This window comes from Thalassophryne amazonica, chromosome 1, assembly GCF_902500255.1.
Source record: "Thalassophryne amazonica chromosome 1, fThaAma1.1, whole genome shotgun sequence".
NCBI lineage: Eukaryota > Metazoa > Chordata > Actinopteri > Batrachoidiformes > Batrachoididae > Thalassophryne > Thalassophryne amazonica.
Genome location: NC_047103.1, coordinates 150,915,550 through 150,942,898, shown reverse-complemented (window position 1 = coordinate 150,942,898; position 27,349 = coordinate 150,915,550). Strand labels below are relative to the sequence as shown.

The 27,349-nt window shown below is 45.8% G+C and overlaps 1 protein-coding gene and 1 pseudogene across 2 annotated transcripts in view; both read left to right on the top strand.

Annotated features, from left to right (window-relative positions):
* Window positions 1–27,349, top strand: part of irs2a (insulin receptor substrate 2a) — a 48,769-nt gene that overhangs the window by 7,755 nt on the left and 13,665 nt on the right. The gene's annotated exons all lie outside the window — the stretch shown is intronic.
* LOC117515531 lies at window positions 16,442–18,698 on the top strand (annotated as a pseudogene).

Genomic DNA, 27,349 nt, shown 5'->3' with positions numbered 1-27,349 from the left:
TGGAATAATCCATTCACTCACTTCAACTGCCCGGCTCGCTGTTTCCTTTTTTCACCTCAGACACTGATAGCAATCTCATGGGTCTGGTCATGCCTCCTGCACAGAGCATGAAATTAGAGGGACATACAGTCTGTGGAAATTAGATGAAATGTAAGTTACTTACAGAAACAAATGAGCACACGTCTATTGTACTGTGCAGAGTTGTACCGTTGAACCGAACCATCGCATGCATACATGTATTGTGTCACCCCTAAAATATTTATATATGCTCCACGTTTCACAATCATTACTCTATATAGGCAAGTCGGAAAGAGTCATCAAGAGGATTTCTGGTATTCAGGAATACAACCAATGATTGTTTTCATTATCGGTTAATATTGCAATTACTGTTTTGTTTTTTTTCCCTGCAGAGTTATTATTAGGATATTTATTTATTTATTTGACAGCTTTTGTGGCTAAGATTTAACAACTTGCACATTTTTAAACTTGTTGAATGTAAGATGTTGGAAGATAGAAAGGATGAAGCCCCTGTGCATAGACTCTCGTTTGTCCACATGTGGAACAGTCAGGTGGATCTCTCTCTCTCTCTCTCTCTCTGATCTGTTTTCCAGTTGTGGATTGGCAGAGATGTGCAAAAAGACTTCAAAGCCTGTTTTGTTTCCCTGCGCTGCTCGCCTGACTGGAAGAGCGAATGAAAGCGCATAATGGTGCAGGACGCCACGTGCACACTGCTGCCCATCTGCCTCATTAGTTCGCTTTGCAAAAGTCAAACAAGCTAAAGGGGGAGAGGGGAGGAAAAAGACAGGGATTGGCTGGGCCAGGCGAATTGCAGCCACTTCTTTTTTTTTAACCAACAAACAAACTCACTGGTGAGGCCTCCTTATCCAAAGTGCATTCAGGGAGAGAAGCTGACTTGTTTACTGAACCAAATGTTGCATGCTGCTTTGGGGTGAAGGAGGTCACAGTGAGCCAGCGTTTTGGGAACATGTGCTGTCCTGACTCAAACCTACATCTGCATCAGTTTAGCCACGCGTGCTGGAGGCGTATTCAGGCTTGGGCAGACTACAGCAATGCTAAGCGCTGCCGTGATCTTGAGCAACGCATATCTGCATGCTTCCCTTATTCCGCGTTGCCACTCGAGGTGTACAGTACCAGAATGCACAGCATAGAAGAAGTAATACATACCATCTTACTGTTCCTAGAGAGAAAATTTATTAAAATAAACTGTTTAAATCATTTCCTGTTTGCTGGAATTAATTTGCTTCCCTCCACGTTTAGTATGTTCTGTTATATGCAAGTTATCCAGTTGGCTTCTCCAAAGTAGCACGACAGTGTGAGGTTGAGTGTGCGAAGGGCCTTTATACCAGTCAATAATAACATAATAACACTGGGGTGCAACATTACTACGAGGTCTGTTAGAAAAGTATCGGACCTTTTTATTTTTTGCAAAAACCTGATGGATTTGAATCACGTGTGCTTGCATGAGCAAACCTTGAACCTTTGTGCGCATGCGTTAACTTTTCACAGCCTGTCGATTGCATCATTTTCTGGTAAGCAGCCTTTGTGTGAGGACGTGTAGTGCGCTCAGCGGATTTTCATTTCAAGGAAAAAGACGGAATGACTGGAGCAGCGCCGCATCAAAAACTGGGCAAAAGCCAGGTGGAAACCATTTGGATGATTCAGACGGCTTTCGGTGATGTGACTGTCCGAGAAATTGTGGAAGAGGTGGGCATGTCACAGCATGTCCTGTGAGACTTCAACACGGAGGCGCTTTTGCTGCGCCGTCAGCAGCAGCATGAATTTCACCGCCACTCTTTCATGGCCAAATCTTCTGTCACAGTGGAATGTACCGAAAAAGTGCTGATGTCCACCTCTTCCGCAATTTCTCGGACAGTCACATGACGGTCCCCGCATCACCACAGCGTTCACTTTGGAAATGATCTGGTCATTTCAGCATGTTGATGGCTGACTGGAGCGTGGCTCGCTCTCCACCGTTGTGCGGACGCCTTTAAACCGGTTGTACCGCTCCTTAATCTGTGTGATGCCCATAGGATCGTCACCAAAAGCCGTCTGAATCTTCCGAATGGTTTCCACCTGGCTGTCGCCCAGTTTCTGGCAAAATTTGATGCAGTAGTGCTGCTCCAGTCGTTCCGTCTTTTGCCTTAAAATGAAAATCCGCTGAGCGCACAGCACACGTCCCACACAAAGGCTTCTTACCAGGAAATGACGCAATCGACAGGTGTGAAAAAGTTCACGCATGCGCACGAAGGTTCAAGGTTGGCTCATGCATGCACACGTGATTCAAATCAGGTTTTTGCAAAAAATAAAAAGGTCCGATACTTTTCTAACAGACCTCGTATAGTGTACTAGAGTTCTTGGTGAAATTCTGTTGTTGCTGCATTAGCCGTAAATGTTCACCAGATGGAGACATCACTCCAATTCAATAACTTTGACGACAGGCTGCTGTGGGACACAACAGCCAACCTGTTGCTTATGGTAGTAGATACAGTCATTTATTCTGTGAATTGTAGTGAAGGTGGAATGATTTTGAGGTCACAGTAACTAATGTTGAAAACACGTGTCACAACCCATGATACATACCTCCCCGCCCCTGACCAGAATTTAGCTGAATTGGGTAGCCTGTTTTATATCCTGGTTTTATTCTGGCCTAGTGCAGTTTATATCCAGGAGTATTATTTGTATTATTTTGGAAAGATGCTTCATACCCCTAAGGCCAGATTATTACATTAAATTAAGATGTTATTTCACATACTGGTGACTGCAGCATTGCTCACTGCACCTTCATATTTATTACATTACCATGTTACACTTGTCACGCCAAAACTGACTGTTATTGATGTTGATGTTCTGTGTTGCAGTTGCTTTGTTTTTTAAATTATGATGGGGAGTGTGGAAATGGGATGTAGTCTTCTGTAGTTCAACCTATACCCCAAGTTATAAACCAACTTTTATTATTTTATACCCTGGGGAGGGTGGAAATCTCTTGACACTGAAATACAGATTTAATTTTGCAAATCATAAAGGGGTATCAACTGAACTAATGGAGTGTAATCTTCTGTAGTTCAAACTATACCCCAAGTTATAAATTAACTTTTGTTTTTAATACCCTGCAGTAGAGTCTGGACTAGAGGGGTATAGGGTTCCATACACCAAACTATACTCCAAACCAATTTGTGTTATTTTATACCTCGTGGTTTAATGTGGCCAAGGCCAGACTATAACCGACTTTCTTGAGAGGGTAATCTGACCTGCTACACCCATAACAAGCATTTTGTCAATTTTCGATTGCCCTGCCAAAACCACGTGGCCAACCTGAGTGTGAAACTTGACTGAGTTGTTTACTTCGGCTTCTGTCAGCGGGCCAAAACATGTGACATAGAGGCCACGTTTACCTCAGTCCATCCTAAGGGGTTTGTCTGATCAAGCGGCGCTGGTGAGCTGCGGCTGAGCCAGGTGGATGTTCTGTACCCGACTCAGATTAGCAAAGTCAGCCGTCTCAGTTTCCACCTCCTTGTCTAATACCTTCATCTGACAGCAACAACACAAAGCCACGGGATTACAAATGCTGAATGTCTTTTTACCAGAAGTTAATACAGAGTAGACATGTTTAAATGAATGGCAGATATGACAATTAATCAGCACCGGTTTTCAGTTGGGCAAAGGTAGATAGAAATAACTCGTTAACAGAACCCATATTTGACTACTGAAATTTTGAGCCCTTTTCTGTGTGTTTGTTTGTTTTGTTGTTCCTTTTCCTCCTTCTATGTGTAGGCAGAGGATAAAGGGGTGAAAGGGAGCTATTGGGCTCTGACACAGGAGTTCCTCCTGAATGCTTGTGGCAGATGGCCCACTATCTGAAGGGCAAGTGTGTGTGATGTTGCAGAAAGGGGGCGGGGCTACAGTTAAAACACCTGCCACTTAACCCGACTGCCACTTCCACAAACGCTTGACTGTGTAAAACGTAATCGTTAAGAATAAGAATCCCAATTCTGGCATAAATTGATTTTTTTTTTTCTTTTAACTTCCTGATTTGACTACCCCCCCCACCCCACCCCCACCACAGCCCCCACTCTCCCATATGTGGGTTTATGAACTTGTTTATTTTTCAGTTTTGAAATGATGGCTTCACCAGTATAAACAAAAGAAGTTATCAATTATGATGGTTTCAGCGCAGACGGGTACATCTTTACTTCTTGCACCCTCATACTTTTATTCTTACCTACTCACCATCCCTCCCCTGATGCACCTGTAGCCTGCAGAGGGCACGCATGCATGTGCAAGACCCACTCAACAGCCAACACAGACACATTTATGGCTGTCGCTTCAAGTTCCCACTTCGTTTGCACGTCATTCAGTTACAAGTAGGGATGTCCCGATCCGATCACGTGATTGGAAATCGGGCCCGATCACGTTGGTTTCAGACTTGATCGAAATCGGACGTTGCATCCCGATCAGGAATCCGATATAGATTTTATCCTCATTATTTTGATCAGCGCTATTTCAGGCTCATTATTGCAGATTAATGGGCCTTTCACGCGTCGGAAGCGTCAGAGGCGTCAGACACGTTGCTTTTTAGAGGCGTCAGAAAAGCCGTGTCAAAAGCCAAGCTAAAGCGATGCTTCTGACGGGATCGCGCATTGCCACTTGTGGGTAGGCTGACACAGTCAAAGTTCAACCCAATCTTTTTTTTTTTTTTAATTGAACAAAAGAAAAAATTTAAGTTCACCGGACAGAGGTGGGGCGGGTTACGCACGCAAAGTTTCTTTCGCAGAACTGCTGTTTGTGTGTTTACTGTGCTCAGTCTGACACCTCGTTGGAATGACAAGAGGATGATGGACACTTTCCCACCGAAACTCTTGCTCAGTCATCCTTCCGTGCGCACCAGAACCCGGTGCTGACCAAGTCCTCAGGGTGACGATCTGTCATCGTATTAACCAAAAAGAACAAAAACAATTGTCCCTGTGATCGTTTGTCTGCAAAACGGAGCGAGAGATAGTGTTGCGCACGTGTGATGTGCGCACTCATCACATTTAGGAGTGTGTCTTAAAGAGCTTCCGTCTTCACTCATGTTCACTGCTTTGCTCTGAACTTGTTGAACACTGATAAAGCATCAGAGGGTACAATGAGGGCTGTCAGGACGCAAATGTAAGTTGTTTTTTTTTTTTCCTTTTACTTTTCAAGTTGACTTTTGAACTTTCAACACTCTGAGCTGTGACGTAGCTTTGCGCTGTCCATAGGAACGACGCGTCGGGCCAAAACACGAAAGACTAGTGGCAGAAACCACTGATTTGTACAAATGGTAAATGGACCTGCATTTATAAAGTGCTTTTCCATCTGTGTCAGATGCTCAAAGCGCTTTACAATTATGCCTCACATTCACCCCGATGTCAGTGCTGCCATACAAGTCGCTCACTACACACTGGGAGCAATAGGGGATTAAAGACCTTGCCCAATGGCCCTTAGTGATTTTCCAGTCAGGCGGGGATTTGAACCACAGATCAGTGCAGAAAACCACGTGTCTGAAGAAAATACTTGGAAATGTTTTTTTGTTGTTGTTGTTTGTTACCTCAAAATTTCTGATTACTGTTTAAAAACGTTTAGAACACTTGTAATTAAAATAGCTAAATCAATAAATGGTTCTTTAGAAACCTTTCATCTATAAATTAAAACCACCTGTTATTTCAGATTAGACAATTTCTTGTTTAACATATGGAACCTTGGATATTTATTTTTCAGACAAATAAAATAACATGGAAATTTGTACATTTTTTAAGTCTGGTAGATTATTACTTGATTGTTCAAGCTACCTCAAGGGGAAGTGTACTGTTTAAGTGATGAATAATAAATAAGGTGATTAAAATGAAATTATTATATATTTAGCATTTGTTCATTGTTCATTCAGTTTTTTAAAGTATCGGATCGGAGATACTCAAAATCAGATGACTCGGAATCGGATCGGGGCCAAAAAAAACCTGATCGGGACATCCCTAGTTACAAGTAGTGTCGGTGAGGTCCTCACAGACACGGCGCCTCATTGGTTCCAGCAGTAAGGGGGAGATCAGCATGCAGGGATGCACAGCAAATGCCAGTGCATGCTAAAATTCTGCATGTATTTCAAGTACAAGTTGCACTGCAACTGTAAATTGATGTGAGCATGTTAATTAGACACAGCTATCACAACAAGGTACTTGTTGCCTTGGAAAAGAAGAGGGAAGTTTTTCAAAGCACATATACTGTGCTTTCATCATTTCTTTTCTTGTTTTTGTGCTTTCCCTCCACTGTGCCAGGTATTTCCCTTTGTGCAACACGTGCAGCATCACACGTGCATGGTAGGGCCACGCTGATGCACTTTTCCCTCATATTAACTGCTGAATTTTTGTGATTTAGCCCCTCTAAAAAAAATCATTTTTGTAGTGTTGGCTGAGATCATTGTTTTTTTATAAAATGGGTAATAGTACCCACAGGCATGAAGACAGGAGGGGTTAAAACAATTTGACAGTTGGACCCAGTGGGATCAAATGAGCAGTCACTGGGATCAAGGTTCACAATGTTTGCCCTTTGGTTATTTGATCTTGCCTGGGCATTTCCTGAGCCCGCTTTCATGGACATCTGAATGAAAAATCAGTATTTGGACTTTTTTCCCTAGTGACCTTGACCTTGACCTTTGCAAAAGCAAACCTGTTACCAACGCCCGCCCCTAGAGACTGGGCTAGGGGGGGCCGAGACATTCACGTGGGACACACCCACATTGCCACATGACTCCCAGTTACAATCCTTTATGAGGATTTAACCCTGAAGGCCCCAGCACTGGGGACACGGGCTCTGAAGGGAATCTGTTGGACAGCAGATGGGCCCGGGAGATAGGGCTCCCTCTGGTGGCGCTTACCTCGCCTGTGCAGGTGCGGGCACTAGATGGCTCCCTACTCCCTCCAATCACACATAAGACCCCACCTGTAACTCTGGTGGTGTCAGGAAATCACCGGGAGGAGATCGAGTTTTTTGTGACTCCTACTACCTCCCGTGTGATTTTAGGGTTCCCCTGGATGTTAAAACACAATCCCCGGATCGATTGGCCGTCCAGGGTAGTGGTTCAGTGGAGCGAGACCTGCCATCGGGTATGTTTAGGTTCCTCGGTTCCTCCCGGTTCCCAGGCTAAGGAGGAGGTCAGAGTCCCCCCAATCTAGGGACGGTGCCGGTGGAGTACCATGACCTTGTGGATGTGTTCAGTAAGCATCTGGCGCTCACCCTTCCCCCCCACCGTCCGTATGATTGTGCCATTGATTTGGTTCCAGGCGTTGAGTTCCCGTCCAGCAGCTGTACAACCTCTCACGACCTGAGCGCGAATCAATGGAGACCTACATCCGGGACTCTTTAGCTGCCGGGTTGATCCGGAATTCCACTTCCCCGATGGGTGCAGGTTTCTTTTTTGTGGGAAAAAAGGATGGCGGACTACGTCCATGCATTGATTACCGGGGACTGAACGAAATCATGGTTCGTAACCGATACCCATTGCCCTTGTTTTCAGTGTTCACGCCCCTGCATGGAGCCCAAATATTCACGAAGCTAGATCTTAGAAATGCGTACCACCTGGTTCGGATCCGGAAGGGAGACGAGTGGAAGACGGCATTTAACACCCCGTTAGGTCACTTTGAGTACCTGGTCATGCCGTTCGGCCTCACAAACGCCCCCGCGACGTTCCAAGCATTGGTTAATGATGTCTTGCGGGATTTCCTGCACCGATTCGTCTTCGTATATCTAGACGATATACTCATCTTTTCTCCGGATCCTGAGACTCATGTCCGGCATGTACGTCAGGTCCTGCAGCGGTTGTTGGAGAACCGGCTGTTTGTGAAGGGCGAGAAGTGTGAGTTCCACCGCACATCTTTGTCCTTCCTGGGGTTTATCATCTCCCCCAACTCCGTCGCTCCTGATCCGGCCAAGGTTGCGGCGGTGAGAGACTGGCCCCAACCCACTAGCCGTAGGAAGCTGCAACAGTTCCTCGGCTTTGCAAATTTCTACAGGAGGTTCATTAAGGGCTACAGTCAGGTAATTAGCCCCCTGACAGCCCTGACCTCACCAAAAGTCCCCTTCACCTGGTCGGATCGTTGCGATGCCGCGTTCAAGGAGTTGAAACGGCGCTTCTCGTCTGCACCCGTTCTGGTGCAGCCCGATCCTAGTCGCCAGTTAGTGGTTGAAGTGGACGCCTCAGACTCAGGGATAGGAGCTGTGCTTTCCCAGAGCGGGAAGACCGATAAGGTCCTTCACCCGTGTGCCTATTTTTTCCCGCAGGTTGACCCCCCGAACGGAACTATGACGTCGGCAATCGAGAACTCCTTGCGGTGAAAGAGGCCCTTGAAGAGTGGAGACACCTGTTGGAGGGAACGTCCGTGCCATTTACGGTTTTCACTGACCACCGGAACCTGGAGTATATCAGGACCGCCAAGCGGCTGAACCCCAGGCAAGCCCGCTGGTCACTGTTCTTCGGCCGTTTTGACTTCCGGATCACCTACCGTCCCGGGACCAAGAACCAGAGATCGGATGCCTTGTCTCGGGTACATGAAGATGAAGTCAAAACGGAGTTGTCGGATCCACCGAACCCATCATCCCGGAGTCCACTATCGTGGCCACCCTCACCTGGGACGTAGAGAGAACCGTCCGGGAGGCCCTGGCACGAAGCCCGGACCCTGGAACTGGGCCGAAGAACAGACTCTACGTCCACCAGAAGCTAGGGCTGCAGTCTTGGACTTCTGTCACAGCTCTAAGCTCTCCTGTCATCCAGGGGTGCGAAGAACCGTGGCAGTTGTCCGGCAGCGCTTCTGGTGGGCATCCCTAGAGGCCGACGTCCGGGACTATATCCAGGCCTGCACCACCTGCGCCAGGGGCAAGGCTGACCATCGCAGGGCTTCGGGACTGCTCCAGCCGCTGCCCGTGCCCCCTCGCCCCGGTCCCACATCGGCCTGGATTTTGTCACGGGCCTCCCGCCGTCCCAGGGCAACACCACCATCCTCACGATAGTGGACCGATTCTCCCAAGGCGGCCCACTTCGTGGCCCTCCCGAAGCTCCCGACGGCCCAGGAGACAGCGGACCTCCTGGTTCACCACGTCGTCCGGCTGCATGGGATCCCAACAGACATCGTCTCCGATCGCGGTCCCCGGTTCTCCTCGCACGTCTGGAGAGCTTCTGCCGGGAACTGGGGGCCACGGTGAGTCTCTCATCCGGGTATCATCCCCAGACCAACGGGCAAGCAGAACGGGCCAATCAGGAGATGGCGCAGGCCCTGCGTTGTGTGACAGCCGCGCGCACCCGGCGGCCTGGAGTACCCATCTGGCCTGGATCGAGTATGCCCATAACAGCCAGGTGTCTTCAGCCACCGGCCTCTCCCCTTTCGAGGTATGTCTGGTGTACCAACCTCCTTTGTTTCCGGTGGTTGAGGGAGAGGTCGGTGTGCCCTCGGTCCAGGCCCACTACGGAAGTGCCGTCGGGTGTGGCGTGCCGCCCGTTCTGCCTTGCTGAGGGCCCGGATGAGGACAAAGGCCCATGCAGACCGTCGGCGGACCCCGGCCCCTACGTACCGGCCAGGGCAAGTGTGGTTGTCTACCAAGGACATACCTCTTCAAGTGGACTCCCCTAAGCTGCAGGACCGGTATATCGGTCCGTTCAAAATCATCAAGGTCATCAGTCCAGCTTCAGCTTCCGGCCTCACTGCGGATCCATCCGTTTTCCACGTGTCCCGGATCAAGCCCCATCACACCTCACCCCTCTGTACTCCCGGTCCGGCACCACCTCCTGCCCGGATCATCGATGGCGAGCCGGCTTGGACTGTGCGCCGGCTCTTAGATATCCGTAGGATGGGCCGGGGCTTCCAGTATTTGGTGGACTGGGAGGGGTACGGACCTGAAGAACGCTCCTGGGTGAAGAGGAGCTTCATCCTGGACCCGGCCCTCCTGGCCGATTTCTACCGCCGCCACCGGACAAGCCTGGTCGGGCGCCAGGAGGCGCCCGTTGAGGGGGGGGGTCCTGTTGTGTGGGCTGCCAGAAGAGGAGGTACTGCTGGCCCACCACCAGAGGGCGCCCTGTCTGGAGTGCGGGCTCCAGGCACCAGAGGGCGCAGCCGCCTCACAGGAGCAGCCAGGTGACAGCTGTCACGCATTACCTGCAACAGCTGTTACCAATCATCTGATCGGCAGGAGTATATCAGCAGGACGACGTCTCCACCTCTTTGCCGAGATATCGTTTCTACCGAGAAGGTAACGTGCTCAGCTCTTTGTGACTTTTGTGCATTGCTCTGAGAGTATTTTCCAACGAGAGGTGGAGGTAACTTACCTGCCGTTCAGATTCCTGGGTGCGAACGCGCCCTCCTTTAATTGTCCTTTGTTCCTCGCCAGCAGTACCAAGTCCGACACGCGGAGGCAGTGGCCACCTGGGAGTTCGGGACTTGGCGGCTCCAGTATTCCTGGGGTCTGGTGGCGGAGGAAACCGTGTGGTTCCGGTTCTACTTTGGAGAGGCATTTCCTATCTTCGAGCCTGCCCACACGACACCTGTGTGAATTTGACTTTGTCCATTATTGTAATCTGTTGTTCTTGTTGTGCATTTTCACAACAGTAAAGTGTGTTATTTGACCTATTCCATTGTCCGTTCATTTGCGCCCCCCGTTGTGGGTCCGTGTACTTACACTTTCCCAACAATATAACCTTGGTTTAGGTGTTTGATTAAGGCATATTTTACAGACTGGGCAGTTGTTTTCATGACAGATGGCTTTGGGTGCAAGCAATACAATTATGAGTGGCATAATTGCCTCAATAACCATGGCTCCATCAGTTTAGTTATTATCACCAAGCTATTTATACCTGCTAATTCATGCTCATGGCACTAACATACAAATTAAATAACACTAAAATTTTGCTGAATAGAAATACTAGAGCACAGGCTTCTGTCAGAACAATTAACTGCACAGTAACCATATTATCTCAGATATTTGGAATCAAATGGACAGAAAGGACAAACACAGTTCACAGCAAATAGCTATGTCTACTAGTGGGTGGCCACCTTAACCTCAGAGACTAATTGTCGCTCAAAGCAACCATCACCTAATTATTTGTAACTTTATTGGCTAAAAACGGCTTAAAGTGATGAGATTTGTCAATATTAACCTCCTGTGCAGTTGTCCTGAAAGGGGAAACTAAAATGGTAAATGGACTGCATTTATATATGCTTTTCCATCTGCATCAGACAGTCAAAGCGCTTTACAATAATGCCTCACATTCACACCCATGTTAGGGTGCTGCCATACAAGACGCTCACTACACACAGGGAGCAACTAGGGGATTAAGGACCTTGCCCAAGGGCCCTTAGCTATTTTCCGGTCAGGCTGGGATTTGAACCAAGGATCCTCTGGTCTCAAGCCCAATGCTTAACCACTAGACCATCACCTCCCCTAACTAGTTATATATACTGTTTTTATTTATTTCATTGCTTTTAATTGTTATATGTCACTAAGTACAGCACTTTGTTTTTTAACTACAGTTACTCTATAACTAGTTGCAAAAGCAACTAGTTATAGAGACCTTTTTTGTACCAGGCTGGAGCCTGTAAACATAATGTTTATTTCTGCTGTAAAGTTGGGCATTTTAACATGGGCCTCTATCAATTCAGTTAATTCAATCATTTTCTACACTAACTTACCTCAATTAGGGGTCACGGGGCTGAAGCCTATCCCAACAATCACTAGGCAAAACGCAGGGTACATCCCGAACAGGCTGCCAGTCCATCACAGGACCAACACATATAGAAAGACAAGCATTTTCACTCTCAATTTAAAGTTTCCAGTTCTAATCTGCATGTCTTTGGAAGTAGGAGGAAGCAGGAGCACCCAGAGGAACCCATACAAACATGGGCAGAACATGCAAACTCCATACACAAAGGACCAAATGGGATGTGAACTAAGGACCTTTTCACTGTGAGGCAGCAGTGCTAACCGCTGAGTCACTATACCGCCCTTTCATCAAGTCAGTTCACTTTTATTTATATACTGTAGTGCCAAATTACAGCCCATGTTACCCCAAGGTGTTTCACTACAGCAAGGTCCAATGTGATGAGTTTTTAACCTGGACTTAAGAAGTTCACAGAATCAGACTGCCTTATCTCAATGAGCAAATACAAAAAAGGCGCGTGATTAGAAAAGACTATGTGACCAGCTGGATTGTTCTTCATGGGGATTCACAAAGAATGTAGGGACTGACTTTCTTTTTGAAGCCAGTCACAAGTGGCCAAGCTACTGCGGGTTTTGGCACTTCTGCATTAGAATCATTGTTAAGCCCCGGAGGTTACATAACTGGTACAGTATCTCAAATGCAACCATCATTTTTTTTTTTCAGGAACTAAGAAAAAAGGTTGTCTGATTTATATGACATACAAGGGGTGACTGAGAAGTTTTGAGCCTCACCTAGAAAAAGTAGGATGTGGTTCTCCATCTTTTCCATTGTGAGAAACCAACATTTCTCTTGAGAATGTGTGACATTTTGACTAACTGGATACAATGTTGCAGACACAATATTTCAGTGAAGTGAGTAGGGGTGATGTCAGACTGGCAAAATGGACAAAGTTGGTGAGCGTGCTATGATTCAGTATGACACAAGAAAGGGAATATCTTCATGAGGACATGGAAATGACGTTAGGGGAGGATGCCCTGTCTTATGCAACAGTTAAACGCTGGTCAGGCAAATTCAGGAGGGGCAGAACAAGCATTGAAATGGAGCAAGATCACGAAAATGCAGAGCTGGCATCTCAACCAATATGATCCAAAAGATCCGTGATCTGGTTTGCGCTGACAGAAGAGTAAGTGAGCATCATATAGCCACTACTATAGGCATTTTCCAGGAGAGAGTTCATGCAGTTCTGACGGAAGAAGGGTAAATGACAAAACTTTCAGCATGATGGGTCCCAAGGCTTCTCACGGCGGATCAGGATAACTTCACACGACAGTTTGTAACCATTCGCCCTGTTGAGATATCCCATAGTCCTTTGCGTGCCAGAGAGTCGCTGCAGTCTAAACAACAAAGAGAAACCACATGACACCAATTGCAAATGAACATTGTACTACCAAAATGTAAATTTGTATTTAAAGACTGTATGCATGAGATCCTGAAAACTTGCTAAAACATATATGTCTGCTACATTTAACCTGCATGGAACTTCACAAATGCAAACTGAATTTTGGGCATTTTATATATATTACTCCAGAACAGACAGGACAAACAGGACAATAAGCAGGTTGTTAAAGAGCAAACTTCATTTTCCAACAGAATGACATGAACAGAAAGCGATCGCAGCTCACAGCAATTCCCACTGAAAATAACAGAGGAACAACCTGAGCTTCTCGCATGTTTACATAAAACAAACACAACAACAACGTCTAAAAACCCAGATATTACATTCATGAGAGTTTTAGGCAAAATATACGAAGAGTTTTACCTTACGACGTTCATGCTGTTGTCCATTGAAACGTTAAATTGCAGCCTTATCAGAGCATCTCAATGCATTTCTCAATGTTACTGACATCTTTCAGAGCGGCGAAATCTGAAATTTTTGCAAGATTTTGTGTGACTTGAAACCTTAAAAGGGCGAATGGACGAGAGCTGGGTTCATCACATTGAAATGGAGTCCAAACAACAGACGAAGCAATGAAAACGTGAGTTCTCCCCCTGCTGAAGAAAGCCAAAGCTGTCGCATCTGGATTCTACGGAAGCGTATTGCATTCACTGGATATAAAAAAAATTTGACCACTGATCTCGTAATTACGAGATCCTGATGTCGTAAATACAAGATCAGGATCTCGTAATTACGACATCAGGATCACATAATTATGAGAAAAGATCAGGTGTCTAAATTGTTTTATGCATATTCTTCCCTACTTCCAGTCCCTCAGTAAAGACGCGGGCTGAGCTCAGCCAATGATAGCACACTACAATCAAACACAAAGTCTGGATTTTTCCCCTGAAGTGCTCCCGGATGAATGTCCAGGGAGAAGCACGGGGCAACTTCCAGCTTTCACTCACACAGCCCCACCGACCACTGAGGGACACAGCGGGCTCACTCCCACCTGGGCACATGCCAGTCTGTGGGCCCTGTGCCCCGCCTCGCTGGAGGAGTTTCATTCATCAAGGAATAGTTTAGTGGGAAATCCACACTTTGTGTGCGTTGTGGTGTGGATCACAATGCAGTGTCAGAGGTTACAAATTGGCCGATTTTCGATTATCAATCAATCAATTTTATTTATATAGCGCCAAATCACAACAAACAGTTGCCCCAAGGCGCTTTATATTGTAAGGCAAGGCCATACAATAATTACGTAAAAAACCCCAACGGTCAAAACGACCCCCTGTGAGCAAGCACGTGGCGACAGTGGGAAGGAAAAACTCCCTAACAGGAAGAAACCTCCAGCAGAACCAGGCTCAGGGAGGGGCAGTCTTCTGCTGGGACTGGTTGGGGCTGAGGGAGAGAACCAGGAAAAAGACATGCTGTGGAGGAGAGCAGAGATCAATCACTAATGATTAAATGCAGAGTGGTGCATACAGAGCAAAAAGAGAAAGAAACACTCAGTGCATCATGGGAACCCCCCAGCAGTCTAAGTCTATAGCAGCATAACTAAGGGATGGTTCAGGGTCGCCTGATCCAGCCCTAACTATAAGCTTTAGCAAAAAGGAAAGTTTTAAGCCTAATCTTAAAAGTAGAGAGGGTGTCTGTTTCCCTGATCTGAATTGGGAGCTGGTTCCACAGGAGAGGAGCCTGAAAGCTGAAGGCTCTGCCTCCCATTCTACTCTTACAAACCCTAGGAACTACAAGTAAGCCTGCAGTCTGAGAGCGAAGCGCTCTAGGGGTGATATGGTACTATGAGGTCCCTAAGATAAGATGGGACCTGATTATTCAAAACCTTATAAGTAAGAAGAAGAATTTTAAATTCTATTCTAGAATTAACAGGAAGCCAATGAAGAGAGGCCAATATGGGTGAGATATGCTCTCTCCTTCTAGTCCCCGTTAGTACTCTAGCTGCAGCATTTTGAATTAACTGAAGGCTTTTCAGGGAACTTTTAGGACAACCTGATAATAATGAATTACAATAGTCCAGCCTAGAGGAATAAATGCATGAATTAGTTTTTCAGCATCACTCTGAGACAAGACCTTTCTAATTTTAGAGATAATGCGTAAATGCAAAAAAGCAGTCCTACATTTGTTTAATATGCGCATTGAATGACATATCCTGATCAAAAATGACTCCAAGATTTCTCACAGTATTACTAGAGGTCAGGGTAATGCCATCCAGAGTAAGGATCTGCTTAGACACCATGTTTCTAAGCTTTGTGGGGCCAAGTACAATAACTTCAGATTATGACTCGGGAATTCTCACGCTTGTCTTTACTGAGGGACTGGAAGTACGGAAGCACATTGTACACGCGCGCACACACACACACAAAATAATAAATTAAAAAACAGCTTGATCTCATAATTATGAGATCCTGATGTCGTAATTACAAGATCTTTTCGCATAATTCTGAGATCTTTTCTCATAATTACAACATCAGCGGTCAATTTTTTTTTTTTTATCCAGTGAATGCAATGCGCTTCCGTAGGATTCACCCCTCGTTAGTTTCTACTCATGTCCCTCCATGGCTACGCCCCTGGAATTTATGTCGGAAAAAGAGTTGAAGGCTGCAGTGACCGCAGGCAGCCAGATGATGGCGCCATTTCTGCAGCACACGCACAGACTCGTGTTGCTTTTTCATTAAACGTGACCATTTTTTGTAAACGCACAGAAAAGTGCAGCATAAGCACGAAAGAATGTAACGTCACACACAAATAACGCCACGATTCGTCAACTTTTTCCCCTTTCCGCACTCAAAAAAACTGCAATTCAACACACGACCGACATCATTAATAATTACCAAATGTGGACACACGCTTACGATTGGAGACAAAATGGTGAGCTCCTACAAGTGGAAACGACGACGCAGAGCTGGAGAGGAATGCCCACAGGTTAAAAATAGGCCACAACACTTGTTATATAACAAACGGAGCGTCGGGGCTGTTTACAGTTACTCCTATTTAAATGAATGGTTTCAACTCCGCCGCCGCACTGTTTAAATACAGTGTAATCCAGTTTTTAAAAGGAAATATGGATAGAGTTATCGCGGGTCTCATTTTGCTGATATGTAAAATAATGATTACAGATATATTTTACGGCGCTTTAACGGTATCAGAAAATAAACAAGTATTCGTGTTTTCAATGGATTTCCGTCATGAAAAAAGAGGAGGGGGGTGAGAAAGGGCGGGGCTTTGAATGGTTGGTTCAGCCAATGAGACGTGGCAGAGTCGTGTGATTGACAGGCACTGCCCCTGCAGCACGCCCCGCCCCCCCGTGGCTGTGTTTTTATTCTGTTTTTAGAGCAGCAGCGTCACATGTTTTTCTGCACGGTCACAGCAGCTGCTGGTCTGGTCGGAATACACGGCCGACACAGCCGCTATGAATTAAATTAAAAGGCGTTTTGGTCGGAGTTCATCCAGAGAAGAAGAAGAAAGGGGTTAGTTGTGCGTGGAACTTGCAAAAGAAAAGAAGAGAAATGGCGAGTCCTCCGGCAACGGGGGGACGCCTGTTATCTAACGGGACAAACGGCGTGAAGAAGTGCGGGCACCTGAAGAAGCAGAAGCACGGGCAGAAGCGGTTTTTTGTGCTCCGGAGCCCACAGATCGATGTCCCGCGCGGCTGGAGTATTATGAAAGCGAGAAGGGAAAAACAAGTCGGCCCCCAAGCGGGTGATAACTTTGGACTCGTGTCTGTGCGTAAACAAACGCGCCGACGCCAAACACAAGTACCTGATCGCCTCTACACCAAGGACGAGTACTTTGCTGTAGCTGCAGACAACGAGCAGGAGCAGGAGAACTGGTACAGGGTTCTAACGGAGCTGATCGCTGAAAGCAAAGTGTACAACACCCCCACGTCCACGTCCCTCTTAGTGGGCTTTGAGGAGACCAGCTATGGACTCATTACTCCTGCAAATGCTGCTTATAAAGGAGGTCTGGCAGGTCAACTTGAAAAAGGCCTAGGTCAGACCAAGACCTCATAGGGGTCTACAGGTTATGTTTGTCCAGTCGGACCATCAGTTTTGTCAAGCTGAATTCGGAAACACCTGCTGTCAGTTTGCAGCTCATGAACATCGGAGATGTGGCCACTCTGATAGTTTCTTCTTCATCGAGGTGGGCCGCTCAGCTGTCACTGGGTCTGGGGAGTTCTGGATGCAGGCAGAAGATGCTGTAGTGGCACAGAACATCCATGAGACGATCTTGGAGGCCATGAAGGAGCTGTCTGAGTTCAGGCCACGGAGCAAAAGTCAGTCGGCCAGCACTAACCCAATATCTGTGCCCACGCGACGCAACATCAGCAATCTCCCCCCGAGTCAGACGGGTTTGGTGAGGAGATCCAGAACAGATAGTACAGCGGCCACATCTCCTGGAGGAAGTTTACATCCTGTCGTATAAGGACGGCCAGCGAGGGAGATGGAGCATGAGTCAACTTGCATCGATATCCATATCCGTGAACGGGAGTCCCACCAGTCCAAATTCTGGGAATCACCTCATCAGGTCACACACCCTCAGCAGCGGGCGCACCTGCAGGATCTTGGAGATCTCCACCAACCTGAATCACAGCCATTCTGTGCCAGTGTCCAACTCTCCTCCAGCTGCCTCCAGCCCCCTCAGCATGTCTCCCAGAGGTGGTGCTCACATCACCACCCCTGATAAAGTCAGACGGCCATTCAGCTGCAGTGCCTCCGTTTCTGGCTCCCTCAGTGACACCGGGTTCATGCTGTGCGATGACTACAGCTCAAGTCCTGGTGATACCAAGTTTTCTCCCTTTGATCCGAAGTGACACCCCTGACTCTCTGTCCAGTACAACCCCCAACCCGTGACATTAACGATCCTTGTGGCTACGTAATGATGGATGGCAACAGATTCGGTGCTGGCAGTGAAAGTCTGGCATACAGGAAGAGGACCCACTCCCTTACGACACCACGGCAGCAGAGAGTGGTGGCACCACTGTCTTCAGCCTCCCTGGATGAGCACACACTCATGAAAATGACCCATGGACAGAACTCTCACTCTGCCTCTCCTAAGGTTTGTTACCCAGAGGAATTATGGAGACATTGAAATCGGTTCCTCAAGGAGCTCCAGCAGCAACCTAGGGGAAGATGGCTACATGCCTATGACTCCGGGCGTCGCGCCACACTCTGGTAAGGCGGACAATTATGTACCCATGAGCCCCATGTGTGTCTCATCACCGAAGCAGATTGTGAATCCCCAGGGTTCATCCTCAGGTATCTGCCAATGGGGCTACAAATCTAATTCCCCGTGCAGCAGCTCTTTGGAGGACAATGGCTACATGAGAATGTGGGTGTGGGCTCCAAAGCCTCCATGGAGAGTCCAGACAGACATGGTGATTACATGAATATGTCATCTGGAAACCCACCTTCGCGTCAAACTCCTCCTGACTACTACTTGAGCTTGATGGCAGGTGAGCCTTCAGCCGTGAGGCCAACATACCAGGCAAGCTCCCTCACGCCCCCTGCTAAACTTCAGTCATCCAGAATGAAGATGACAACCAGTACGTGTTGATGAGCCCCCAAAACCAAGGCAGAAGACAACGGAGTCGGACTACTATTCGTGATGCAACCCAGCACAGTTCAGGCCATCACCGTTAAGCCCTACAGGACCCTCCCCAGTGAGATCCGACCGGGTAGACAGCCTGTCCCATAAAGGGAAACTAGGAAGACCTAACAGGCTATCATTGGACACCTTGAGGACCCTTCCCAAAATGAATGAATACCTCTGCCCGGAGAGCCTCGGAGCCCAGGGTAGTACATTAACATTGACTTGGCAGCACCAGATTCTCTTCACTCTCCGAGTCCTCAGAGAGACGATCTTCATCTCTGTGCTCCAGTGGACATGGCCAGAGGACAGACTACATGAACCTTGAGCCAGGCTCACGCTCACCAAGGGAGGCTGACACTCACGCTGAGTGTTTGGATGTGCTCCCAGAATTACCCATGTGCCCCTGCTCAGAGGAGGATGGCATCTGCAGTCATGATGGTGAAAAGACATCGCAGACCCTCAGTGATGAGGCCAAAAGTGACTATACTCAGTTGGCGTTGGGATGACCAGCTCACCTCCACAGCTTGTTCCTCAGACCACAGCAAGGTATGTACCCCAGTATCGAAAGCAAGTTTTTATCACTGATTTAAGAGCCTCTTAAAGTCATAATGTGGGTTCCCAGGGTTTGATCCCAGAGCATGGCTGAGTGAGACACCAAAAAAAAAATTGCCCATTAACTGCACACAATGTGGGGTAAAGAGACGTAGGTAAATAAGAATAAGTCTTTATAGAGTTTGTACTTTGGTGAGCATAACTTCAGAGCTAGCTTCAATAACTGCTAATCTGCTAACTGTGATAACATTAAACTGATGAGCTGCTAAAACATTTTGCTAAAGCTGCTTCTAACTTTTATAATATGAATTTAGCTTTGGCTTGGCCTTTTTTCTCTTAAAATCATGAAAAAGAAACCTAAAGTGGTGAAATTTTAATTTGTTCAAGCATAAACATGGATGTTCCCTAAATTGTTTAGCATGCCAAGATGATAAGGAAGATGTACAAAAATAACATTACAGTTTATTCAGAAAAATGTTAGCTGACAAAGTTAGAACTCAATTTAATGCAAGCTAAATGGTCTGCAAATGGCTTTCAGAGTTAGCTGAAAAGCTAATCTGCTAAGGAAAAGGCTTGTTATCTGATCAGCTTAACTGTTCCCAATGACAAAGCTATTTTTTTCCTTGACAGTCCAGCATGAACTTGGAAAGTATATTATGGGGGCTATCTCATAATTAAACCATTGCTTTCCAGTGGCAAAAACAACCGGGAGAGGAGGCATTCTCTGGAGGATCGTGGCGTCCCAGATGGCATTGGGGCCTTCTTACTTGGGGGCGCCTCTTCCACAGTGGATCCCGACTGCACTGCCAAGGTGGTCAGAGCTAATCCTCAGGGTCGCCGGCGCCACAGGCTCTGAGACCTTCTCCTCTACAGCCACCGTGACACCTGTTTTCCCCTCGCTTGCCCGCACCGATGCGTTAAAGAGGCACAGCTCGGTGGAGAACATCTCTGCCCGCAGTAGCGAGGGCTCCGATGAGGAATACGGCAGCCCCGTGAACCGGCAGATGTCGGCTGGCTACCCAAACGGACTCAGTTACATTGCCTTGAACCTGCTGGACAGTAGAGATGTGAAGAAATGTGAGGATCTTGTTGGTTTCAAACCCACCAGCAGCTGCAAGGGGGGCATCAACGGATTGCAACGGCTCGCCATATGTCTGCTTGGGCTTCAAGGAGGCTGCAACCACTGCCAATGGTGAGTGACCGAGCCTCAACACATCTAAAAGCTTATTTCTTATAAATTCTGTGCCACTTTGTAAGTTGGATAAAATGCTTTGGGAGTGAGTGACGGATCTCATGTGATGTTGGTGTAAAATACGTGGGAGCGGTGCTGTAGTGTACAAACAGCAGCTCAGTGGAATTTATCCTCCCTCCATACTCTTACGTTAAAAAACGGACAAGGTATTTTGACTCATTTCAAATTCCAACTGCCTGTGTGGATTTCAAAGTATCAAAGTGGGTGGTTCTTAATGCTGCCTTCAGGTTCTCCTCCTAAATGCTTATTTCCATATTCTTACATTTAGAGCGAATCATGTCTTTACATCGAACAAAACGATAACACGTGTTGAATTGTGGAAATGAGGAGATACATCGGCTTTGTGTTTTGTTCTTTTCATCAAAATACATTTAATTTGTCCCCTTCTTGGTGCCGTTGTAGCAGTGTTTCCCACAGTACATGAAGGCAACATGGTTTGTCCTGAAATGTGGCCAAGATGAGCTCTGAAGTAAACAAGCACATGACGGAGTAGCGTTGCCCCCCACGACAGTACGCAGCTGTAGCGCCGCAGCGTTATTACAAATTAAAGATGATGAGCCCGTGACGATTGATTTCAAACATTCACACGTGGTGAAAACTGCAGAACATGGCACTTATTAACAACGTGACACCAATGCGCTATGGATTGTTAGTTGTAGTAAAGACTGGAGAAACGCCTCAGAGGGAACGATTCCGGCTGCTTTTTAATGTCACCCTGAGCTGCAGACATTTCAGTTCCACAGAATTAATCAGCTGCATCAAATTCCACGTTTCAGCTCGGTGCCGGTTATGTTTAAATCTCAAATAAGATAGTTGGCAGAAATCAGCAGAGATGTCATAAGACTGGTTGGTGCCCTGAAGTTCTGTCGCTGCACGGAATTTCTGGAACTCTTATCAGAATTGTTGTTTTCGAGTTGCCGCTCGAAGGGCACTCAGGTGAGTGCATTCCTTTGACAGGATGCAAAAAGCACATCAATCCCAACTCATATGACTCCTCACTTGATGAGAAATGGACAAAAGTGCGATAAATATTTCAAGCATGTGTAAACAATAACTCAAACATTATAAATACTGTAATTTTTTTGTTAGTCTCACCCAAATTAAAAGCACATGATGGCGTTAACTTTGTTGCAACTTTTGCAACCCCCTGCCTTTTGTAGCGTTGTTCATCGCAACCCTTTGAATAGTACAGCCCGCGCAGGGTCTGTGCATGCATGAGAACGTACGTTGCTTTGCTGGCAGTGTTGCTATGACGTGTTAAATGTCGTCAGATTCAGAGAAGTGTTTTTGAGTAGTCCTGATGGCAGTTTTCTCACATCTCTGCTCTGCTAAGTTTAACTGGATCATGTGTTTTTGGAGTATCCTGCGACAAACAAACAAACAAATAACAGACGCAGCCTTGGTGCGTCACAGAATTTGTTGTAACACCGGCTGTTGTTTTTTGGTTGGACAGGGTGCATTATGCATCAGTGTGTCCTCTGCAGACGCCACATTCTCTCTTTCCCCGAATCAGTCCCAGGAATAAAATAAAATGAAACCCTGCACTGAGGGAGGAGGCTGGTGTGGAAAACAAGTTTTCACCGGACAGAGTGAGCTCACGTGTACGTGAGAAAAGACAAGTGGGGGATGTGCTCATGCGCATGGCCGTATAGCGGTGAGGGGAAAACAACAAAGTGGGCGCGTTGCTATGCAGCCAATAGGTAACTAGATGTCACAGTCCACATTCCAGGCGGAGCACGTATGAAAAGAAGCAGCTTGTTTTTGTCCCACTTCAGACTGTTTGAATGGAAAGTGGCTTTTACCAGTGAAACTAGAGGGGCACTTCTCTCTCTCTCTCTCTCCTTTCTGAGTGTGTGTGTATACACACACACACATATATATATATATATATGAAATATACATTAGAGGTCAGGAATGAGAGGAACAGTAGTAGCCAGTAAACCAGTATTGATCAGTATGTCTGGTATTTATAATGTGTATTTGTATTTATATTTGCAAACTGTTTTTCTTTTTTTACTTTCACATTTGATACGCTGTGTGCTTCTTACCCTGTGTGCTGCTATACAGTGTTGCTGGAACCTCAATTTCCCTGAGAGAGTCATCCCAAGGGATCAATAAAGTTCTATCTAATCTCTAATCTTAAGGGTGTCACGGTTTGGTACGAGTTATGCACAGAAGCGTTAACCCTCTGGGCCGACGCCGTCGTATACGACGGCTAAGACCAAGCTTTACTAAATTATAAATAACTTTTGAATGATATGAGATAGAAACTTACTTTTTTTGTTTTGCTGAAAAGTTAACTTCCGCGGACTTTCAAGCCTGCCATCCGCCATCTAGGTACTCCTCCATAGAAGCTGTGTGATGACGTGCGCAATGTGAGTGTCCAATCGGAATTGGTTCACCGTCACATGGTTTTCCAAAATCCAGTCATAGGGCAGATTTACCTCACGTGAAAAGCCAAAGATCGTTTTCAGGAGTAATATGTTACTAGTTTGCTCGTTGAATAGCCCCCTGGGTGCTCCAATGAGTACATACTATTAGTACATACTCAGTGCGCCCTGTGCCATTACGCATAATGATCAGTGAAAGCAGGAGCACACGGAGAGCCTCTGATGACAATCTCACATGCTCAAACAAAGAGTGTGTAACTATCAGGATTGCTCCACTAGTTGCATGTGAATGTTACTGGATAACTCTGTTGCTTTCTCTGTGTAAAGCACTGTTTACCATATCAATGGACAAGAAAACCCATAGACCATTTTGTATATATTGTTCAAATGTGCATTTGTGTTTATTGTTTGAACCTTTTTGTTGTACAGTTTTTCACACAAGACCTCAAATTACCTTTATAAAGTGTCAAAAAGAGTTATTATAGTTTGGTGTGTGTTTTGAATAAAAGTGTGTGTAAAATTATTTTTCGCTTTATTTTTTCCTTATCTATTATTGATGGTAAACATTATTACACTTATAAAACACAACAAAAACATATATATTCTGAATGCACAGGTTGTCCTGAAAAAAAGAGACATAAAGCTTGATTGTGGGATGCAGGGAGAGCTGTTAACAGCAATAATAAAACATTTATGCCAGGCGAGTGAACTGTCCAAAAATGCCCTCGGACCCCAGAGGGTTCATCTGAACAGCACAGAGCTGCTGTCAGACGCACTGTGAGACAAAGTGTGAATGTAAACTTTGTTTTTTTTTTATTAAACATTTATGAATTGATTACATCCCTTCATCATTTGCATTGACAGGAATTTACTGCGCAGCACGTTAAGTGTTTGTTTTGTTTGTTTGCTGCGAGAGCCAGACAGACCAAACCGGCCAGACAGACCGTGGAGCCAGACAGACCAAACCCCCTTCAATATTTAGTCTATTTTAACTTTGTTTTATTTTTGCGCCAATGAAAGCATGTCATAAAACCTTACTCTGTACAGATTTGAAATCACTGTACGCAGTGTGATTATTGGTGAATGTCTCATCTGTGAAATTTTGCAATAATTCATATAAAACATCAATTTCTAAGTTGGTGGCTCACTGAACTTGTCCTGGGGCCAGCGATTCAACACAATTTTTTTTTCACTTCCAGGTTCATGTTTTGAAAGAAAAAGGTAATTAACCAATTCCATTTGTGGTCCCAAAGTTTGTGATTGGAATAATCCATTCACTCACTTCAACTGCCCGGCTCGCTGTTTCCTTTTTTCACCTCAGACACTGATAGCAATCTCATGGGTCTGGTCATGCCTCCTGCACAGAGCATGAAATTAGAGGGACATACAGTCTGTGGAAATTAGATGAAATGTAAGTTACTTACAGAAACAAATGAGCACACGTCTATTGTACTGTGGCAGAGTTGTACCGTTGAACCGAACCATCGCATGCATACATGTATTGTGTCACCCCTAAAATATTTATATATGCTCCACGTTTCACAATCATTACTCTATATAGGCAAGTCGGAAAGAGTCATCAAGAGGATTTCTGGTATTCAGGAATACAACCAATGATTGTTTTCATTATCGGTTAATATTGCAATTACTGTTTTGTTTTTTTTCCCTGCAGAGTTATTATTAGGATATTTATTTATTTATTTGACAGCTTTTGTGGCTAAGATTTAACAACTTGCACATTTTTAAACTTGTTGAATGTAAGATGTTGGAAGATAGAAAGGATGAAGCCCCTGTGCATAGACTCTCGTTTGTCCACATGTGGAACAGTCAGGTGGATCTCTCTCTCTCTCTCTCTCTCTGATCTGTTTTCCAGTTGTGGATTGGCAGAGATGTGCAAAAAGACTTCAAAGCCTGTTTTGTTTCCCTGCGCTGCTCGCCTGACTGGAAGAGCGAATGAAAGCGCATAATGGTGCAGGACGCCACGTGCACACTGCTGCCCATCTGCCTCATTAGTTCGCTTTGCAAAAGTCAAACAAGCTAAAGGGGGAGAGGGGAGGAAAAAGACAGGGATTGGCTGGGCCAGGCGAATTGCAGCCACTTCTTTTTTTTTAACCAACAAACAAACTCACTGGTGAGGCCTCCTTATCCAAAGTGCATTCAGGGAGAGAAGCTGACTTGTTTACTGAACCAAATGTTGCATGCTGCTTTGGGGTGAAGGAGGTCACAGTGAGCCAGCGTTTTGGGAACATGTGCTGTCCTGACTCAAAACCTACATCTGCATCAGTTTAGCCACGCGTGCTGGAGGCGTATTCAGGCTTGGGCAGACTACAGCAATGCTAAGCGCTGCCGTGATCTTGAGCAACGCATATCTGCATGCTTCCCTTATTCCGCGTTGCCACTCGAGGTGTACAGTACCAGAATGCACAGCATAGAAGAAGTAATACATACCATCTTACTGTTCCTAGAGAGAAAATTTTATTAAAATAAACTGTTTAATCATTTCCTGTTTGCTGGAATTAATTTGCTTCCCTCCACGTTTAGTATGTTCTGTTATATGCAAGTTATCCAGTTGGCTTCTCCAAAGTAGCACGACAGTGTGAGGTTGAGTGTGCGAAGGGCCTTTATACCAGTCAATAATAACATAATAACACTGGGGTGCAACATTACTACGAGGTCTGTTAGAAAAGTATCGGACCTTTTTATTTTTTGCAAAAACCTGATGGATTTGAATCACGTGTGCTTGCATGAGCAAACCTTGAACCTTTGTGCGCATGCGTTAACTTTTTCACGCCTGTCGATTGCATCATTTTCTGGTAAGCAGCCTTTGTGTGAGGACGTGTAGTGCGCTCAGCGGATTTTCATTTCAAGGAAAAAGACGGAATGACTGGAGCAGCGCCGCATCAAAAACTGGGCAAAAGCCAGGTGGAAACCATTTGGATGATTCAGACGGCTTTCGGTGATGTGACTGTCCGAGAAATTGTGGAAGAGGTGGGCATGTCACAGCATGTCCTGTGAGACTTCAACACGGAGGCGCTTTTGCTGCGCCGTCAGCAGCAGCATGAATTTCACCGCCACTCTTTTCATGGCCAAATCTTCTGTCACAGTGGAATGTACCGAAAAAGTGCTGATGTCCACCTCTTCCGCAATTTCTCGGACAGTCACATGACGGTCCCGCATCACCACAGCGTTCACTTTGGAAATGATCTGGTCATTTCAGCATGTTGATGGCTGACTGGAGCGTGGCTCGCTCTCCACCGTTGTGCGGACGCCTTTAAACCGGTTGTACCGCTCCTTAATCTGTGTGATGCCCATAGGATCGTCACCAAAAGCCGTCTGAATCTTCCGAATGGTTTCCACCTGGCTGTCGCCCAGTTTCTGGCAAAATTTGATGCAGTAGTGCTGCTCCAGTCGTTCCGTCTTTTGCCTTAAAATGAAAATCCGCTGAGCGCACAGCACACGTCCCACACAAAGGCTTCTTACCAGGAAATGACGCAATCGACAGGTGTGAAAAAGTTCACGCATGCGCACGAAGGTTCAAGGTTGGCTCATGCATGCACACGTGATTCAAATCAGGTTTTTGCAAAAAATAAAAAGGTCCGATACTTTTCTAACAGACCTCGTATAGTGTACTAGAGTTCTTGGTGAAATTCTGTTGTTGCTGCATTAGCCGTAAATGTTCACCAGATGGAGACATCACTCCAATTCAATAACTTTGACGACAGGCTGCTGTGGGACACAACAGCCAACCTGTTGCTTATGGTAGTAGATACAGTCATTTATTCTGTGAATTGTAGTGAAGGTGGAATGATTTTGAGGTCACAGTAACTAATGTTGAAAACACGTGTCACAACCCATGATACATACCTCCCCGCCCCTGACCAGAATTTAGCTGAATTGGGTAGCCTGTTTTATATCCTGGTTTTATTCTGGCCTAGTGCAGTTTATATCCAGGAGTATTATTTGTATTATTTTTGGAAAGATGCTTCATACCCCTAAGGCCAGATTATTACATTAAATTAAGATGTTATTTCACATACTGGTGACTGCAGCATTGCTCACTGCACCTTCATATTTATTACATTACCATGTTACACTTGTCACGCCAAAACTGACTGTTATTGATGTTGATGTTCTGTGTTGCAGTTGCTTTTGTTTTTTAAATTATGATGGGGAGTGTGGAAATGGGATGTAGTCTTCTGTAGTTCAACCTATACCCCAAGTTATAAACCAACTTTTATTATTTTATACCCTGGGGAGGGTGGAAATCTCTTGACACTGAAATACAGATTTAATTTTGCAAATCATAAAGGGGTATCAACTGAACTAATGGAGTGTAATCTTCTGTAGTTCAAACTATACCCCAAGTTATAAATTAACTTTTGTTTTTTAATACCCTGCAGTAGAGTCTGGACTAGAGGGGTATAGGGTTCCATACA